Here is an 18,681-nt window from a genome sequence, read left to right as displayed (position 1 = left end):
TAGGAGGCACTGGCCCAAAACAGGAGCCAATATTAGAGAGAAAAGAGGAAAGAAAACTTGATTTGTTTAGCACAGATTGAAAACCGTTCGCATCTGGAAAAGACATTATGTTCTTTGGTAGGTACTGGTGCTCTAACACTAAAGAAAAAAAAAATAGAGACTCCCTTCTGAATCTCCTATGCCCAGAGCACTGGTTTTCAAATGTTTGTAGGAATAAGAAAGGCTGGGGCGTTTGTATTCAAACCCACTTTATCTTTTGCCTAAATTATTAAGAAAGGAAGAAAGAGTTTACTTGTGTTATTTTTATTATCAATAAAAGGTTGCTTAAAAAGAGAGAGAAAGGAAGAGAGGGAGGGAGGGAGGAAGGAGAAAAAGAAGACAACCAGTGGCCTGCTGTCTGTTCCGTCAGTGTTTGGGTTTCTCCTGCCTCCTTCCTCCTGCTAGTTCTCAAAGGCTTTATCGCCGGGCCCCCGGCACCCTGCGTGGCTCTCCAAAGGCAGTAAGGGGCAAGCTTTGCAGGAATTCAGACTTTCTGCTTAGCTTCTGTCTGTTTTATTTATTGGACTTCCCATGTAATATTTCATTTTAACAGAAGAGGTCCCCTGCTGAAAAGCAAAAACAAAACAAGCAAAGTTTAAAAGCCATTGGCCTGGAGGAGGACGTCCAGCTCTCTAGCCCGGATCTGAGACTGTCCCCTCTGTCACCTGTCCCAGGACGCCCCTCCGGCTGCGCCTCAGTGGGACCCTCCTTTCTTTGGAGTTGGGTCTCTCACTGTTCACTGAGCACCCTGCCATCTTCCTGCTTTTCCTTAGAACAAAGCCTCTTTCCTGCACTCTGGTCCCTGACCCTTCAGCTGAAGTCTGCACCAGGATTCCATCTCTACCCTCGGAAATCGGAGGAGGTTCAGCCTGCCAGGCTCCTGCCTACATTGGCCTTTGCAAGTGGGGCAGTTCCTTTATGTGCAGGGCGGGCATTAGAGCAAAGATCACAATGGGCTAGCATGGCCTAGGGGGGAAATCAGGAAACAGGGGTCCTTCTTCACAGTGTGCATTCTGGGGCAAGCTCTTGGGCTTTGGTTCCTCACTTGTAAAGTGGGGGAGATAATTATTCCTATTGCATGGGGTTAATGTGAGGCTTAAATGGGGTGGTGTTGTGCAGTGTTTAGAACAGTGCTCGGGACATAGTAAACACTCATTACATGTTAGTTATTATTATATTATTGTTACTATATTAGTATCTCATCTCCTGTCATATCTTCAGGGCCACTAATTCAGCAGTTCTCTCCTGTAGTCTCAACTTTACTCTTTTTTTCCCCCCTAGTCGCCATTTTCCATGGCTTTCTCCACTCCCTCTCTTTGTCTCTTTTCTGGCATTGTAGGAGCTTAAATGTAAAATTTTCTCTCTACTAGATCATTTCCATCCGTGTACAGATTGTTGTTTCTCCTGTCTTAAAAAAAAACCAAAAACTAACTAAATCAAACAAAATAAACAACCTTCCCCCACTCCTGGTCTCTCTTGACCTTCCTGCCTACCGTCTTCTCCCCGTTACAGCAGGACTCAGAGGAGGTGTCCTTGATACCGGCAGGCCTCGGTACTTCTCCCCTTCTTCTCCCTTGAGCCCTCTCTAGTGAGGCTTCGTGCCCCTGCATCACTGAGACTTCTCTTGCCTAGCGCACCATGCCTGTATGTTGCTGACAGCAGAAGCCATTTCTCAGTCCTTGTCCACCTGTGATGCAGCCGTCCCCTCCTCCGTGAAAAACTTTCTGGCTTGTGTTCTGGTCACCATATTCTCCTGATTTTGGTCTCACCTTTTTAGATGCTCCTTTGGTGCTTTTTCCTTGGTTCGAGGGTCTTTTAACCTCAAAGGTGCCCCAGGGTTCAGTCTTTGGACCTCTTTCCTTTTCCGTTTCCACTCACTCATGATCTCATCTTATCTCATGGTGCTAAATGGCACTTACATGCTGGCCCTCCTAAATTTATATCTTTAGCCTGGACTACTCTCCTGAATTCCAGACTCACATATCACCCACCCACCTGACAGCTCCACTTGGCCCTCTACTAAGCATCTGCAACTTGACCTGTCCAGAACCAGTCTCCTGATCTCACCCTGAGCACTGCCTGCTCTTGTCTTAGTCTTCCCCATTCAGTTAAGGGCAGCTCCATCCTTCTAGTTGCTCAGGTTGAAAAATTCCAGGTCATGCTTGTCTCTTCTTTCATCCAGCAAACCCTGTTGGTTGTACTTTAAAAGTAGATCCTGGGCGGGCCATGGTGACTCAGCAGGCAGAGTTCTTGCCTGCCATTCTGGAGACCTGGGTTCGATTCTCCGTGCCTGCCCATGCAAAAAAAAAAAAAAAAAAAAGCTAGATCCTGACCACTTCTCATCTCTACCACTATGCTGATTCTGGTCCAAGTCAACATCATGGCTTGCCTAGGCACAGCAGATTAGTGTGTTCTCCTAACTGGTGATGGAGCCTATTCTAATATGCTAGGTGTCATATGCAATATATGGAACAGCTTTTAAAAGGGGGGAGTTTATTAAGTTGCAAGTTTACAGTTCTAAGGCCATGAAAATATCACAATTAAAGCAAGGCTATAAAAATGTCCAAATGAAGGCACCAAGAAGATGGTACCTTTACTCAAGAAAGGCTGATGAAGTTAAGGGTTTCTTTCTCAATTGGAAAGGCTCATGGTGAACATGGTAATGTCTGCCAGCTTCCTCTTCAGGCTTCTTGTTTCATGGAACTCCCCCAGGGGTGTTTTTCTTCTTTATCTCCAAAGGTCTCTGGCTGCATGGGCTCTGCTGGTTCTAGTGCTCTCTCTCCAAAATATTTCTTCTTTTAAAGGATTCCAGTAAACTAATCAAGAGTCACCTGCAATGGCTGGAGTCACATCTCTATCTAACCAAAAGTTAATACCCACAATTGGGTGTGTCACATCACCAGGGAGATAATCTAATTAAAAGTTTCCAACCTATATTATTGAATCAGTATTAAACAAATGGCTGCTTCCACCAGATTGGATCAGGATTAGAACATAGCTTTCCTATGGCACATAATCCTTTCAAACCAGCACAGTGCCCTAATCTCCCCACAGTTAAATGTGAAATGTTAAGTCTGATCATGTCACTCCTCTGCTTTAATCCCACCAATGGCTGCCCCTCTCACTCTGAGCAAAAGCCAAAGGCTCCCAGGGCCCTACCCAGTCCATCTCCCTCCCCGCCCACTCCCTCATGGCCTCATGACCTTTCATGCCTCATGTATGACTCTCTTCTTTGCTCATTTCTCACAAGCTCTCCCTCAAACATGTTGGGCACATTCCCTATTCAGGGCCTTTCCACTTGCAGTTTCCTTTTCCTAGAAGTTTCTTCCCCTAATTACACATTACTCTTTCTCACCTCCTTCAAGAATTTGCTCACATGTGACCTCTCAGTGACGTCGTCCCTGGCCACTTTATTTACTTTTGACCCTCATCCCCACCCTCTGAGTAAATAATGTTGGAGGACTGCATGAATAAATGAATGAATGAAGAACCGGTTAAGGTAGGCAGATTATTTTGAGGGACATGATATGGACGATTTTGAGCCTCATTTTGCTGGTTAAGAAGCTCGGTTCTATTTGTGCACATGGAGAAAACAGGATTTGGGGGATGACTCACAATAACTAACTTTACAGATGGCTGCTCTGTTCTACTTTCTTTGTTTACAGTGAGCCGTACCTGACCCAGATTCAGTACCGGCCGCTGTGCAAGGGCGCTCCCTTCCTGTTACACAGGTCTGCTCAGGTACACTTGTCTGCTCAAACACTCCTCAGGGGATTGTGTAATGCCTAAGGAATTAGAACAAAGACAGCTGGCTATTCATAAAAGGCATTTCTCATTTAGGATTCAACTATGTTTAGGGTTACTTTGATCTAAAGAACAAGGAACTTTTAGAAGCCTCTTTGGATGATCCTGAAAAAGTGCTGCAGATTCTTGCTTTCTGACTCTCCTTTAGTGCTCTATGTTCTGTGAAGACCAATGCCTTAGATTTGCATTTGCTATGAGTGCTTCCTTTGTGTCTTCATTTTTCCCTTTCATGCTATACCTCTTAAAGGCTGCAGACTATCTTTCACTGATTTTATTTTAGGTTGACTCTTCCCTAAGGGGCTCATCTCTTAAAATCTCAGGGAATGTGTTTCAAATAAAATAGATACCCTAGCAGCTTTCAGCTGAGATTGGGTAACATTTCCTTATTGCTTAAATTAAATCAAATGACAGCTGATAATTTTTGCCATTGGAACTGGTCTAAAATTTTTCATATGCATTCACACCAATTGTCATCAACCTAACAACTTTAATGAACTTCATGGACATAATCCTACCTGGTTAGACTCAAAGAACGGCTGATGGCCTCTTCAAAAAACACAGCCATGTCCCAGCCTATAGAAATTCCACCTAAGCATTGCAGCTTTCTTGTGTCTCTCCTGCAGATCTAGGTTCCCCAGGATAATATTTTATATGGGGACCAAGTGAGCTTCAGTGTTGGCTTGTTCATTCATTGTTACTCAACACCTTTCGACTTTCTTGAGGCTTTTATTGACCTTTCCTCAACATTTGACTAGTATTTGACAGTAGCTAGCTTTTGGTCAGGGTGAATGAGTTCAACATGGATCCATAGATTTTGATATTCATATAAGTAAGCCTTTAAAAGAGTCGGATCAACAGGCATATCTTATTTTTTAACTGAGGTAAAATATATATAAAGTACAAAATTAGCCATTTTAAAGTGTTAAATTCAGTGGCATTTATTACATTCACAGTGTTGTATAACCAATACCTCTGTCTAATTCCAAGACATTTTTATCATTCCCCCAAAGGAAACCCCACACCTATTAATCAGTCACTCCTGATGCCTCCCTCCTCTTGGCTCCTGGCAACCATGAATCTGCTTTCTGTGTGGATTTACCTGTTCTGGATGCTTCCTATAAATAGAATCACATAATATATGACCTTTTGTATCTGGCTTAATGTGTTCAAGGTTCATCCATGTTGTAGCATGTATCAGCACTGTGTTCCCTTTTTAAGGCTGAATAATATTCCATCATATGGCTATACCAAAGCAGGGATATCTTTGGTGATTCAGTTAACAATGTCTGGGGGCATAAAGCAGGGCTGTTCTCCACCCCCTTTCAAAGAAATTAAATGTTATGATTTGTAACTGACTTTGGTTAACTTAGATGCATGTCCCTAGCCATAGAAAATAGGATGAATCTCTTCCCTTAAGCTAAAATTATCCTCTCTGAACAATTCAGCCTATAATCAGACCACCATCAGAAATGCTAGCTTCAGATCAATTATTTTAAGATTAAAAGAATTATTAGTGTGAGCGTTCTCCAAATGTGATTCTAAATGTAATAAATCTACTCAACCAGCTATTTTTTTTAGTTATTTAAAGCAACTGCAATTGTTTCAAATACAAACCTCATTTGTAAAAAAGATGTCAACATGCTCTCCCCATCTGTATAAATTTATTTATAATTGACATCCTATGCTGTTATGTTAGTATACTATCTACATTATAAAATATACATAGAATAGCAATTTAAAAGAATGAGATAAGAATTGAAACAATATTGCTAAATTATGTTGGTGATGTTCTGGCTGCTTAGTTTAAAATGTGTTGCTAATCACAATGACTTCACATTATTAGCTAATATCAAAGACACAATATACACTCAAGACAAGTTTCATAATTAATAAAAGTCTAGGTAGATCCATATTTCAAATAGCCTTCTTATTAATTTTAAATTTGGGGGCTGTCCTTTCATTTGATACGATCAAATCATTGTTTTACCTCATAATGTGGCTGATAAAAAGCTTAGATAGTCCAAGGATCAGAGAAGTATAGGCTCTACCATTTCCTTGTCATTTGCTTGTGCCTGTATCACTGATGTCATCTTTAATTCTGTGCCTTTTATGGCGTTAGTTTAGTTAAAAGTAGATGTCACATCCCATATACTCTGAGAACCGGAGGGGATGACCCCAGAAGTGTAACAATCTGGCAGGTGAGGTGCCTGTGTCAACTGGAATATTCAGGCAATTCTACAACTTAATTCCTCTCATATTGTTACATAACCTAACTTTTCTTATTTTCTTTCTGCATACCAGTCTTCTAGCACGTGATGCACAGACCCCATTCTGAGAAATAGGTGCTACTAACTCATCCCAGAAAGTTCCCTGGGGAACAGGGCTGCTCCTAATAGATGTTTCAGATGAGGGCCTTTCCCAAACTCCAGGCATTTACATAATACCCTCACAAGTTTGCCTTAGCTATCCACCATCTATACTGTTACTTATTTAATATTGATATCCACATTGGCTTACCTTTAAGATTTAAATTTATTTTAAAAGGAAATTTTAATCGGCTCTGCCATTTTCTTGTCATTTACCTGTGCCTGTATCACTGATATCATCTTTCATGTTGTGCCTTTTATGGGAGTTAGTTAAGAGACTTCGACCGAATGGAAAACTCCATAGCATCTGCCTTCCTCTTGTTCCACAAACACCAGCTGTTCTTACGGCAGCTGTGACAAGACTCCCATTAGTGGGCTGTGGGTGACCTCTCCTCACCTTGCAGCCGAGCAGTCTGCACTGCTTTTTTCTCACCCCCGGCAGGACCCACCGTGGGCAGGAAATGCCTGGCACTGACACGCACAACTAGTGCGCAGAGGGTTTGGGAGAGCACCAACTTGTGCACAGTACTTTGGGAAACACACCCCTTTTTACTTTATTCATAGGAATAGAAAGCCCAAATTAAAATATTGCAATACATATCTGAATGCGGCTAAAGGGTGAAATGTTAGGTTGTATATATAGTACTAGAATAAAAACTTAAAAAACTCCATGGACCTACAAATAACTCCTAAATTAAACCATGGACGGGCGGGCCACGGTAGCTCAGTGGCAGAGTTCTCGCCTGCTACGCCAGAGACCTGGGTTCGATTCCTGGCGCCTGCCCATGCAAAAAAAATTAAACCGTGGACTATAATCAATAGGGCAATTATAAAAGTGCGCTTTCATTTATTGTAACAAACGTACCACACCAGTGTAAGGTGTTACTGATAGGACGGTGTATGGAAATCCTGTATTTTATGCATGATTTTCTGTAAACCCACAAATTCTCTATTAAAAGAAAGTAGAGAGCCAAACAGAAAACTCAAATATGGTTTACTATTGTCCTGATGGCTCGCATATTTGAGGTGTGTCCCTTACCACCCTACCCTAGGTCTTGATTTCCTATTACCAATGACATTTTTCCTAGTCCAAGTTCTTTGTTTTTATTTACAGGACACTATATTTTTCAGATGTATTTTTGTAGCGAACTGCCTCAAAGCCTTGTGCAACAGGGGGAAGACTATAAATAAAAAATATATCTTGCATGGCGTTTCCTGCCCCAGGGGCCATTCATCTGAGTTCATCTCCAGTGAGGATAATAGTCTGTGTATCTTGTCAAGGAACACATCAAGACAGAATGTGCTGGTGGTGTCTTACCACATTACATTTGCTTTATAACAATTCATAATTTATAAAATGCATCACAGAGACCATTTCACTGAGTACTCATAACAGCCATGCATAAAGGGCAAGCCCAGGGAACGTGGCAGACGGTCAGACTGAAACCCAGGCTTCCAGAGACTAGGGACATGTTCTCTCTCTCTCCCTTCCTCCCTCTCTCCACATTGCTTCCAACATGAGGACAAGCCGAGACCGGCCTGCTAGCGGATGGAAAAGACCGCATGACGCAGAGCCATGTTGCTGCAGCGGAGGCCATCCTGGACCAGTAGCCCTCAGCTGACCTGCCGGCTGACCACAGGTGGTCAAGCGTGCCCAGCTGAGAGCAGTTGTGCTACTAACGCATCTTGTAAGAGCAACAGGTGATTGTTGTTTTAAGTCACCAAGTTTTGGGGTGGTTTGTAAGCAACAAGTTTGGGCTCCTCTGTCCAACAACAAGGCACGTGGACAACGTCTGCTGGTCCTTCTCTCCCAGGTTTCATTGCTTCAGCTCTGCTTCTCCATCAGTGGCTTTTTTCCTAAATTTCTCTGGGGATTTTTGGTGAGTTTCTCTTAATTTCATCTCTCTAGTTTCTGTATGTGTTTTATCCTCTTATAAAAGACTCCACTAAGAGGATTAAGACCCACCTTGAATGAGGCGGGTCACACATCTCAGTTGAAATAACCTAATTAAAAGGTCTACACCCACAGGCGTGGATTAAAGGAAACTAATCCTTTTCAGGGTACATACAACTTCCAAACTACCACAGAAGATATAGCAAACAAATTTTTGGTTGTTTTGTAACTATCTGGCATCTCCATCTGCCTGTATTTTTATATACAATTTTCACAAATTGGAATCAAATTAGCTCTAGTTTATTTCCCATTTTAACATGTGGCAATAATATGAAGCACTGCGCACTGTCATCTAGAGGGCACGAGATACTTCGGAGTAATTGCCTGATGTCTGGTAAGCCTTATAGGAATGTTTTAAGGTGGCTTCCCCACCCCATCACCCCCATCCCTTGGCTTGCTGCTTTGCTTCTGAGTATTGTGGTACAAAGATGTCAACCTACAGCTGATACCATGCTTGATTTTTAAGACCATGCTCATTAGCATGCTTTGTAAAATCTCATAACAATATAGAAAGAAAGGTCACTTAACAATGGGACAATTAATATGTTTCCTCTCTGTGAATGAAGTTTGGTGTATAAAGAGGCAAAAATAGTGCCAGAAATAAATGACTGGCTTATAAACATGTTTATTAAATGCATCATACTTGAAGCACCAGATGTGAGGAAGACAAAGGCTAAATGCCAGCAGCAGGGTTGCTAAGTAAATTATTCGGATTTCTGCTGGTAATGAGAGACTGTGGTTGGTGGGAGTTGCCATGAAATTACATGTTTCTGCTGTTTTGTTCCTCAATGAACCGTGATCAACTCTAGGAATTGTTTGCATATGTTTTGCTTCTCTCTTCGGTGGGCTTATGAAAAAGATAATTTTCTCTAAACAAAGGTCTTTAGAATCCCCAATGTTTTAAATTGAAGTCTCAACAATTTTATGTCTTCATCAACAAAACTGGTTAATAAATTAATCAAACATAATGAACGATTACCCCTAATTTGTTTTTTCTTCATGCCTTGAAAAGAAGAATATTGTTGATTTGAGTTATGCTCGGGACAGCATGAACAGAAGGAAGCACCTAGAAAGACGATATTGTCTGTTAGTATTTCCCAGTCATATTTCTGCTGCAGAAATGGGCAAATCTTACATAAAGCTGCTGATTTGATTAGAGAGACTAATAATTACACACTGTAGCGACACCCTCATCCACTATCTCCTATCACAATTCTGGCATCCTTCCCATTTCTTGTTTAGAAAAACATTTTCTAGCTCAGTTGAGAAGAATAAGTCATTAGAAGCTTCAGTAAACAATTCTATGTGGGGTGTCCATTTGAGCAAGCAGCTGTCCTTTGAAAATTGCCTTTATTGTTTGAGGCTCCCAATTTGGCAGTCAGGAGGTTGTATAAAATCAATTAAACCAGAGGATCTCTAGGTAATCAGCTCTGAGAACTGCTGCCCCAGCTGTGATTATTTGCCAACGTTGACAGCTTATTGCTTTATTCCTGTGTCACGGGTGCCCACGCTTCAGCCTTCACCTCCCGGCTGCAGCTCAGTCCCCGCCCGCTCCCCTAGATTCTCTCGTAAGCCACGCTTGTTAGTGCAAGCCAGGCTGCTCTTTTCCTGAGTGTGACTCAGGCTCCCACTCTCAAGGAGATGTGAGGAGAATGCCCTGCGGGGTTAAGAGTTTGTGGCTTTCAGTTTCTCCTTACCAGCAGGTGAGGAAGCTGGAAGGAGGCGCCACGAAGCGAAGCGTTACTGTTACTATGGCAACCAGAGCTGTCTCAGAAAAGCTGCTAGAGGAAAAGCTTATCTCGAGTCTTTTCATCTATCTTTTTGTATTTTTCTCTTCCTTATCTCCTTTCAAGACTCCTCGAGCAATCATTTCTCCTTGAGATAGTCATTCACACGGAGGCTTAAACAACTGAAGAGGCTTCTGCCCAACTCCTCTGAGGCTTTGTCCTTTAATTAGGAACTTCTTAATCCAAGAGAAGAAAAGGCCCTATTATAATATCTAATAGTATAATTTTAGGCAGCGTTTGCTTGGATGGGGAAAGTGTTTTGAGGTGTATTAGGAGAGAGAATTCATTCATTCGTTCATTTGTTCATTCATTGAACAAGTGAGCTTTTTGAATACTCAATAATAAGTACCAGGGAAAATGCAAGACACTGAGGATTCAGAGATGGAGGAGACGTGGTTCTTACTTCACAGACTAGTGGAGAAGCAGATGCAAAAAGAGGCACCCACATTAAGGTATTGCTGCTGTGTGATAATGGTGTGATCTGGGTCTTGTGGGGCATGAGGGAGGATGACGTGGGTGAAGGATTAGAAAGGCTCATGAAGTAGGTAAGTCGTGAAAGAGGCACGGGTGCACAGTGAGCACACACATTACTTTAGAGGCCTTGTAAATGCTCTCCTGAGTTCATTATCAAGGCTTAGCTTCATAGCTAGCTGGTTGAGACCCTGGAAGGCCCAGTGAGATGTAATGTTAACGTGAGTCAAAGAAAGCCAGTGGTGTCCCACGTGGGAGTGCTTGGAGGATGGAGATGGTAGTGCTGGGAGCAGGGGTGCTGGAGGCTGGGAATGGGGGAGCCAGTCAGGGAGCCTTTTGAGGAGGGAAGAGCAGAAAACTGGCAGTTAATGTAGGAGAAGTAGCTGGTGAAAGAGCATAGAGCCTCTGGGTTTGTGAGACACTGAGGGAAAAAAGATCCATCCCAGTATTCTTAGTAGCAGTCGGTCGTGAAGGTTCATTGCTAGCAGCAAGGCTTTGGGCTTCAGCAGATCTGGGTTTGTCTTGGCTCTGCCACCGTTAATTGGAGAATTTGGACTAAGTAGCAATCTTTCTGAGTCTGTTTCTTCCACTGTGAAATGGGAAATGATTATATACATATGCCATAGAGTTACTGTGAGGATTAAATGATATGATTTATATAGCGCACTAAAGTTCATGATGGGGTTTCATACATGGTAGTTAATCACAGTTAATAACAATAAGGTTAGTTTTACTTTAAATAAAAACAAACTCCAATTTATTTGTACTTCTGGATTGTTAAAGCTATCAAGGTTAGTTGAGTTTTCTTATTATTTGAGTGCCAGAGGACCCTTGGTTTCTATTCTGATGCTGAAATGTTTTAATTATGTCTCATCCATCCTTATACTGAGCAAAATTGAACCTTTCTTTGATTTACAGGCCCAAGGGCTTCTCTTTAATTTCAAGAGATTGAAACTGAACTTGTATTGCTTCTAGAAAGTAGTTTTGTTTTCTTTTCAATAAGTTAGTTATGTCAGCAATTTATAATAATTTGCTTCTTTTTTACACAATGGATTGCTGAAAAATGAAGTTAAATTAGGGTTCTAGGAGACTAGACAAATCCAATGTATGAGCAATCTTTACTTTCCATGAGCGCCTCCCATAAAACATTGTTTTACAGAACTGCTCTACACTTTAAGTACTCAAACTTGTTTCTGGAACTTTAATTATAATAAAAATCATGAAAGTTATTATCATTGTCTTTGTTTAGTTATGGGCTGCTGCTTCTAAACGATTAAGAAACCAATCATGTAAATGTAATTAGCTAGGAGAAATACCAGACTCCAAACAGTAAACAGAAGAAATTGAATTCTATTTACAGTCTTCCAAATTATACTTCTCAATTGGGTTTATGGGAGCTGATACCAAACAGTAAATTGTACTTTACCATTGCCTTGATCTGACACCGCTATTCTTTTTCTAAGGGTAAAATTTATTTGTCTTCTTTTTTTCCCTCTGGGAGAAGTTTATAAAACAGACCAAGTGATTTATGTTGGTTCTTATCTACCAGAAAATGCTGCTCCTGGAAATTCAAGTAAAGAAGGATGGAAGAAAGACTCTGGGAAGATGTGATTCAGAGTCTCGGGAGGAGGGAATAGAGGACAAGTGGACCACACCTTTAATAAACATGGTGGGTTAAAATGCTGTCTCTTTCATTAGGAGGGGAAGCCTAGTACCAGTTCTTGAATCTAAACAGGCTCTATAACTATCCTTGGCTAATAGAATGTGGGAGAAAAATCATTGTGTGATTTCCAAGCAAGGACTCAATGGGACTTGCAACTTCTGCTCTCATATTCTTGCATCATTGCTCTGAGACTGCCTTGTAAAGAAGCTTAGTCTAGTCCCCTTAAAGATGAGAAAGGGATCAGCTGACAGCCAGTACCAACCATCAGACATATGAGTAAGGCCTTCTTAGATCATTCAACCCCAGTCAACTCCAGGTGAGACTAGAAGAACAATGCGTTTAAGCCCAGCCCATAACTGCTGACCCACAGAATCATGAGTCAATAATGGAAGCTGTTTGAAGCCACTACATTTGGGGTTCTTTATTACACAGCAGTAGATGACTGATACAGAAGCACACAGGACACAGAAAAAACATTTGACAAAATCCAGCACCCTTTCATGATAAAAACACTTGACAAACTAGGAACAGAAGGGAACTTCCTCAACCCAATAAAAAATCTCTATGAAAAACCCACAGGTAACCTCATACTTAACAATGAAAGACTGAACGCTTTCCCTGTAAGGTCATGAACAGACTAGGATTTCCACTCTCACCATTTCTATTCAACATTAAGTTGGAGATTCTAACCAGGGCAATTAGTGAAGAGAAAGAAATAAAAGGCATTCAGATTGAAAAGGAAGATTTGCAGAAGACAGTCCTAAGGAATCTACTAAGAAAACTATTAAAATTAATGAATGATTCAGCAAGGAGCAGGATGCAAATCAACATACAAATGGCAGTTGTGTTCTTATACAATTGCAATGAAGAATCAGAAAATGATTGCATATACAATAACATCAGAAAGAATAAAAACTTAGGAATAAATTTATCAAAGGAAGTGCAATAATTGTATAATGAAAACTACCAAATACTGCTGACAGGAAACTAAAGAAGATCTAAATAAATGAAAAACATCCATGTTCAGGGATCTGAGGATTTAATATTATTAAGATGGCAATGTTACCCTAATTGATCTACAGATTCAATGCAATCCCTATCAAAATCACAGCTGGCTATTTTTTTTTTTTTTGTAGAAGTGAATAAACTGATCTAAAATTCATATGGAAATGCAAAAAACCCAGAACAACCAAAACAATCTTGAAAAAGAACAAAGACAAAGTTGGAGAACTCAAATTTCCAGATTTTAAAACTTACTACAAACCTACAATAATCAAGACAGTGTGGTACTAGCATAGGGGAGATATAAAAACCAATGGACTAGAATTGAGAATCTGGAAGTAAACCCTTACATTTTTGGTCAATTGATTTTCAACAATGGTGCTAAGAAAATTAAATGGAAAAAGAAAAGTCTTTTCAACAAATGGTGGGACAACTGAAAATTCATATGCAAAAAGAATAAAGTCAAGGCTCTAACTTGGACCATATACAAAATAGCTGAAAATGGATCACAGACCTAAATGTAAGAGCTAGAACTATAGAACTTCTAGAAGAAGATATCATTGTGTCCTTGGATTGGGTAATTATGTCTTAGATACAAAATCAAAAGTATAAGTGACAAAAGAAAAAATAAATTGGGCTTCATTAAAATACAAAGCTTTTGGGCTTCAAAGCACACCATCAAGAAGGTGAAAAGTAACCCTACAAAATGTGATAAAATATTTGCAAATGATATTTCTGGTCAGGGACTTGTAGCCAGCATAAATAAAGATCTCTTACAAGATATTAATAAAAAGAGAAATAGCCCAATTTAAAAACAGGCAAAGAGGCAGGCAATGGTAGCGCAGTGGCAGAGTTCTCGCCCAGAGACCCGGGTTCATTCCCTGGTGCCTGCCCATGCCAAAAATAAAAAAAAATAAAGGGCAAAGTATTTGAATAGACATTCTCCAAAAAAGCTATATAAATGGACAATAAGCACTAGGTATCATTCGTCATTAGGGAAATAGGAACCACAATGTAATGTCACTTCATACCTGTTAGTATGGCTATAATAAAATAGACAACAAGAGTTGGTAAGGACGTGGAGAAATTGGAATCCCTATGCATTGCTGGTGAGAATTTAAAATGCTACAGCCACAGTTTGACAGCTCTTCAAAATGTCAAGCATAGAGTTAGCATGACCCAGCAATTGTACTTCTGGATAGACACTCAGGCAAAATAAAAACATACGTCCGCTCAAAAATTTGTTCATGGATGTTCCTAATAGCCAAAAAGTAGAAACAACCAACATTTCCTTATAAATGGATAAACCAAATGTGGCATATCCACACAACGGAATATTATTCAGTTATCAACAGAATGAACTATTGATGTATTCTACAACATGAATGAATTGTGGACACACTATGCTAAGTAGAAGCCAGTCACAAAAGAACACATGGTGTATGATTCCATTTATATGAAATGCCCAGAATAGGCAAATGTATAGAGACAGAAAGTAGATTAGTAATTGTCTAAGGCTGGAATCAGGGAAAGGGAAGGAACTGCTAATGGGTTTGCAGTTTCATTTTAGGGTGATAAAAATATTCTACGGTTTGGTGGCACAACTCTATAAATAAATTAAAAATCACTGTGTACTTTAAATGGATTAATTTATTGTATGTGAATAATATCTCAATAAAGCTGTTTTTAAAAAGTGCTTAAGAGCTCAGACCTCTATATAGCATGCTTTTTGTCATCAGAATTTCTGTCTCATTCCCCACAACCATTTTCTGTGTTCTAGAACAGCGTGATCTGGCTGCCACTTTAGAAAAGAGACTTTCATTGATCTATCGTAAGGGCACCTTTATTGATAATACCAAAATCTCCTTTAAGATAGCTGGCTCACCCAGACCGAATCTCAGACCACAGGCTTCACCAATGCAGCAAACATCAATGAACGTGTACACTGCCAGGCATTGTACTATGAGCTGGGATGCAGAGACATAGCCCTTTTCCTCAGGGAGCCCCTGGCCATGTGGGGATGCTGACCTGCAAACAAAATTATCATGCAGATTTCTATGATTACTGTAACCTTAGCGACAGGTATAAAGTCCACAGCAGACCCAAGGGTGGGGGATGACCCTCTTTGGGGGAATCAGTTAGGATTCACTAAGGAAGCAAACATTGCACCAGGGCTTGAGAAATTAGTGGGAGCAGCCTGGAGAGTCAATAGGCAGGTGTAGTGTGCTGAGGAAAGGGTACTGTGGGAAGTGACAGACAGCCTGTGTGTCATGTGTTACATTCTTGGAGATCTAGGAATCTGTGCCAGGGTTGGAAAAAAGTTGGAGCTGGGTTCCTGAAGGAAGAGTGGATGGAGATGAGGCTAGAGAGGTGGGAGAGGCTGGTTTTGAAAGTCTTTTTGCCAAGGACTTTGTCCTAAATCCTGGATGTGATTGGGATTGCATTTGGGATTTTGGAAATACCATTCAAGTGACAGTAAGGAGAAGAAATTGGGTAAGTGGGAGAAGGATATGGGGAAGTAGACTAGCTACACTGTTCTTAAAATAGTCCAAATGGGAAATGGTGTCAAACTCTAAATATTTATAAAATGATTGATCAACCCCAAAGTTTATACATAGTTTTAGCATTTGCAGTCCTCTGAGGATGAAGGAGGATGTAGACGAGTCTGGAAGAGGGGTGAAGGGAGGTGAGGGAGTTTGCGCCTGGAGACATTTCTTATTCTTCCCAAAACTTGGTCTCAATTCACAACCCTGAGTACAAAAGTACTCAACAAACAAAACGTTACAGCATCAACCTACAGCACGACTCTTAAGACCATGGCAGCCTCAGCCAACAGCCAGCGAGCAATAGAAGCCCTCAGTCCAACAACCTGCAAGGAACTGAATCCTGCTACAACCATGAGTGAGCCTGGAAATGAATCCTTCCCCAGTCAAGCCTCGAAATGACTGCAGCCCAGATGATGTCTTGATTGCAGGCATGGGAGAGACATTGAACCAAAGGACCCTGCCACCCTGTGCCTGGATTCCTGATCCACTGAAATTGAGATAATAAATGTTGCTGTTGCTGTTTTAAGTCAAAACGTTATAAAAGGGGTGATTGGCTGTGTAGGAAAAGATAACTAATACAGGTTCACTCTCTCTCTCTCTCTCTCTATATATATATATATATATATAGTCACCTTTTGAACGGACAACCCCTTTCTCTATGTTGTAGATATGTGCTGGTTTGATCTGTTATGTCCCTGTGGGGACAGACCTATTGTTGGGTGGGACGGTTTGATTGGGTTGTTTCCATGGAAACGCGATTGAGCCCATTCAAGGTGAGGCTTCATCCCCTTGCTGGAGATAAGAGGATAAAAGACAGATGAAATTGAGAGAGCTCAGAGAAGCTAAGAGATGAAATCCAGAGAAAAACCTCCAGAGGAGAGAGAGCCACTGAAACCAACCCCGGAGAGAAGGACCAGCAATGTTACCGTGTGCCTTCCTGTGCGACAGAGGAATCCCAGGTCCCATTGGCCTTTCCTCTGAGAAGTTCTCTTGATGCCTTAATTTGGATATTTTCATGGTCTTAGAACTGTAAATTTGTAACCTAATAAATTCCCATTGAAAAAGCCAACCCCTTTTTTGGTATATTGCATTCTGGCAGCTTTAGCAAACCAAAAACAACCTACATGTTATATGTACATGTACATTTGTTATAATATTAATTATAACTAATTAAATTATAACTAATTAATATTAGTTATTTTTATAACTTAACTAAGTACTCTGGTTTTCAGACTGGAAAGCCAAGATAAAAAACTTTTTATCACTATTTCTCTAAAATTCAGTGTCAGAAGGAAAGTGTCTCACTTCTGTCCAATACCAACAGATGGGGCAGAAATTGTCTACTAATGGATGACGAGTAGCTTTTTGGAAGTTGGCTTATAGGGCAACTTCTTGTATGAACGACCAGTTATATATAAAGTTTAAAACAAGTCAGGTTTGAATCCAGGTCTGGCTTAATAATCATTATTGAATAAATATTTATTAAATCAATGATTGGGCACTAAGTTTGGAATCTTTCTAGCATTTCTCTTCCTCTAAGAATGATTGCAGCTATTGATGAGTTCTGATGTGATTAGCAATATATTAGTAATCATATTACCAATATATTAGATCACCAGTGTATTAGAATTAGGACATGTTTTATTCTGGAACTTCTCTTTCTCTGGTAAGAAGACTTCCTGGGACATCTTTGCATGGCAGCTCTGTTCTGCTTCAATTACTGTGTGTATAAACTTTTCAGACAGCTGACCTCTACTTATCTCTGTTAGTGCCCAAAGGATTTTCTTTCTTTCAGCTTCCTGATGGATTCCAGACTATAGTGAACCCTTTCTACAAGATGGTACCGTGTCAATACCCTCCACTCCCTGAAACACACGTTTGTTATTTGCCTACCACACCTCTTCACCATAAATACACTTTTTTTTGCGTGTTTAATTTATATACAATCTGTGGAGTGACACTTTAAGACCATGTGAATTTTCTGTTCCCCAAGATCCTTTCACCTAGTGATTTTAACATCCATTGATGGTCCTTGCCTGAATCAATTATTGCATTTGTGCTTGAACATGATTTTCTAATTTTGTCATCCTTTCTACATTTATTAACTGACATTCTTCCATGGATTCATTATTCTTTTAAATTCATTATAGTTAGAATCAATTACCACTTGTTACCAATTGTTCTTTTTTGATGATAAAGTTGCCCCAAATTTTCCAAAGGGAGCTCCTTATGCCAGTTTCTGTCTCCTTTAGACATGTTGCCATTAGTCTTTGAGAACTTCTTTGCTTTCTGGCACAAGGAGATGTTTCAACACACTTTGTAGTTTCTTTCCCCAGATTTTGTCCTATTCTCCAGGGATCCCTACTTTTTGTTGTTGTTGTTGTTGTTGGAAATGGTGTTTAGAAAATAAGCTCAGGGTGCTAGGTGCATGCCTTGCGATAGGATACCCTTTTCCTACTTTTTTAGTGAACAGTGGACAGAGCACAGAAATGTGTATTTTATTGCTTTTTTAAAAATCACAAGATCATACTGATACCTCCGATTAATACCCAACAATGTGATTCTTCCTTACCTTCTTTCATTTGATATTTGTATTTTCATTCACCCATAGTGAGAATTCTGGTTCCTAATCGCATCATTGTACTTATTCACTTGATCTATTCTACGAACACACTAAGGAGTTGTAGAATTATAAACCAATACCAGTGTCAACAACCAACCTATTAAGTAAAGCTCAAGATTCCTTAAAGGTCTTCTTAACCTTGGAATACGTACACCAAGGAGGTATTGTTAGCGTACTGTGTCTGAAAATTACTTAAATCAGTTTTTTTTCTGTGTGGTTCTTTTATATTTTAGGTCCATTGCTTCAATTTTAGGGTCTGCTTTTTTCAACCTTTTTATTAATATTATTTTATTCACTATTAGAACGTTACATGGTTCATAAGTCAAAGCTATATATAAAGTTACATTGAGAGACATCTCACTCCCGTCCCATCCCATCCCTTCTACCCCATTTCTATATCCCTCCTATAGGTAACTATTTTCCTTA

At 40.2% G+C, this 18,681-nt stretch overlaps 1 long non-coding RNA gene across 2 annotated transcripts; it reads right to left on the bottom strand.

Moving 5' to 3' along the window:
- Positions 1-213: 213 nt before the first annotated feature.
- On the bottom strand, positions 214-10,008 carry LOC143689924 (uncharacterized). Of its 2 annotated transcripts, XR_013178973.1 has the most exons (5): positions 9,861-10,008; positions 9,143-9,229; positions 3,715-3,824; positions 2,107-2,329; positions 214-605 (listed from the first exon to the last, which is right to left on the bottom strand). It is a non-coding gene; the product is annotated as an uncharacterized LOC143689924 (long non-coding RNA). The 2 variants fall into 2 exon arrangements; XR_013178974.1 differs by lacking the exon at positions 2,107-2,329.
- Positions 10,009-18,681: the final 8,673 nt, after the last annotated feature.

The sequence above is a fragment of the Tamandua tetradactyla genome, chromosome 7, assembly GCF_023851605.1.
Source record: "Tamandua tetradactyla isolate mTamTet1 chromosome 7, mTamTet1.pri, whole genome shotgun sequence".
NCBI classification, from domain to species: domain Eukaryota; kingdom Metazoa; phylum Chordata; class Mammalia; order Pilosa; family Myrmecophagidae; genus Tamandua; species Tamandua tetradactyla.
This window is presented reverse-complemented; position numbering and strand designations above follow the sequence as displayed.